This window comes from Crassostrea angulata, chromosome 4 (genome assembly GCF_025612915.1).
Source record: "Crassostrea angulata isolate pt1a10 chromosome 4, ASM2561291v2, whole genome shotgun sequence".
NCBI lineage: Eukaryota > Metazoa > Mollusca > Bivalvia > Ostreida > Ostreidae > Magallana > Magallana angulata.
In genome coordinates, this window is record NC_069114.1 from 5,594,994 (window position 1) to 5,597,873 (window position 2,880).

A 2,880-nucleotide genomic window follows, 5' to 3' on the forward strand; every position below is an offset into this window, starting at 1 on the left:
GATACGATCAGAGGTCATATTTCTACCTTGGGATCAATAAGTAGTATTCATTGACAAGTTAAAATTAATTAATAACAATAAATGATTCAAATTATAAATGTTTATACTCCACATTCATCCCCCCCCCCCCCCAATCTAACCTGCTTATAAAGATTCAGTCTTCTTAATACATTCTTACATGTGTACAGTAGCAAATTTTAAATCATTTCTTGATTGCTTTTTCTCTCGTGATTCACATTAACATTTTGGAAATTGCTTAATTCAATTTTTAAGATTTATAAACAAAATGTTATATGCATCACTGCCATGTGTATTCACCTATTTGGGGCAATTGTAAAGTCTCCTAAACAAAGCAGTGACATCATTAGGCTAGGAATTACCCACATGGATCAAACACTACTGTATAACATATGAATAAGATAAAATACATTATTATTTCTAGTTCTAAAATGTCAGGGTGTCTCCAAGGGGGCATAATCTTACAATACAATTTTAAGCGCAATGACACAAAGAGCAAAAATAAATTAAACGGTTTAGGGATGAGGATCTCAGATCTCAGAAGTTAACAAAATATACAGTGTATCATATCATTTCCTATTTCATAAAGGCGGGGGGGGGGGGGGGTTAAAGACAACACCTGGGGGTCATTAATGTACTTTACACCAGTTGATGCATCATAATGACTTTAGAAGATATTTTGTATTTTCCTGTTTCGTGGGGTCAGAACAGTCCCATAAGGTCATGACCTACATTGTATTTGATGCATTATAATACATTAAGAAAGAAATACTCCTTCCTTCCTATTATTACTCATATAAAAAATATAAGTGTCTACACTTACTTACATATGAAATACACAAATTTAATAAGAAATTGTTTATACAGGGTCAATATGGGGTCAACTCAACAGTGCATGCAGTCTGACAAATGAAAAAAATAACTTTTGCAACTAAAATGACAGAAACTTTACAAATGCGATAAGATAGGTAACGATGATAAGCTTATTTAAATATTAAAAGATGATGATACAGTATGCTGTCAAAGGGAGATTACATTTAGAAAGTGAAAGTAGAACTTATATATATGTGTGTATGTATGCTGGCAGGAATCCCATGCTGGCATCTTATTATATTGTGCTACTGCTACTACATGTATTATGCTTACCTAAATTGGTCAACATCATAATGATAATCCAATTAAAACACAATAATGAATTCCTTTAGCTGATCTTAACTACCGTAATCCTTTTCTGCATACGGAAAACACAGACATGTATGTATGGGTGTTGCTAAAACGCGGAACGGAAAACGGAACGGAATGGAAAATATCATCACGTTTATCCCTTAAAAAGGGTATAGACTGGCCAGAAACGATTTACTTTGTATCTTTTATTTATATCTAATGAATGATTATCAACATGTTGCTATCTTATTAATATTCATATGAATGTCTATCAATTATAGCATTGTATTCATTCGGCTTTAGTTGAGTACGAAACGGAAAAATCAAATGTATACGAATTGTGAAACATTAACATGATTAAACGAGCAAATTAGCTATAACTTTTTACTTATTTCTCTTATATGGTATTGCTGGCATATTAGCGTAACGTACGCAGTTAGTGAAAGCGTTTTATGCGTGTTTTGAGTATTTTTATATTATTTTCAAATATGACGTACATGTATATACTTACATCAAAATTGAATTTTCGGTGTTCTAGACGATCTTTTATCATACAGACGATACAGTATCATTGAGATGGAAGAAAAAAACTGTAGGACTGACGACATTAAAAAATTAAAATACAGTAAACATTAAAATACCCGGTAATTTGTGAAACTAGTAATTTGTGAAACTAGTATTTTTAGCAATGCAATTTTGTTTACGTTTGCATTACAAAGCATGCAGTTGTTTATTCCAGCAGCTATATACATATGATCCGAATAGAGAGCTCTAGACGTTGCCTGGTTTGATTTTCCGATTATATATTGGGACTATAGTCTGTCGATCCCAAAATATTCATGCAGCACATTTGGACGATTTATAATGGAAAATGTTGACATCTTTTCTCCATTTGGAAGTCACTCAGAAGACCTTGCACAATTTTTCAACACCATCATCCGGGTCTGTTAAAATGCAAAACCCCGTAGACTTCTTTATTTTTAGCCGTGTATTTATACCAGCTGATAAGCTAGAGAGGACGTTCAAAGAAAGAATAATGAGAATGTTTAATGCTTCTAAAAGAGAATCGCTTGAACCCTGAGGTATAAATATACAGCAAAAAGTGAATCGAGGATATTTTGGGACAGAATATAGTGGTCAATGCATGTACTGTTAATTTTGAGGAAATAAATATTCTTGAATAAATAATCTAATATTGCTAATCTTTCAAAAAAAATTAAAAAGGTACATAAAGTATATCGTTTTAGCATACTTAACAAATCTATGAGGTAAATAACATTAGATAAGATTTTCCGTTTTCCTTCCGTTCCGTTTTCCGTTCCGCGTTTTAGCAACACCCATGTATGTATACACGTGAACCCATCTAATCGAAGAGCTGGGTAAAACTAGTACCCGCTAATGAGACATGCAAACCTGTGTTGTGTACGTAACTTCAGACAAAGATCAGTCATTTGTAACATGCATGTATTTTTATGACCTATTCTTCAAATCCACTTGCACTATTTTATTAGGTAAATAACAGCTTTAAGGTGGTGCAGGACACCTGCATATTGTGATGTACATGTATACTTCCTATTGAGATAAACAATAAAGTATGTTGACTATTGATTAAATATTTACCCCCCAAATAATGTTACCTAACATTGAAGCGCAATGGGTTAGAGCGTTTACATGTCTGTAAGAGCATTGGGGTCCAAG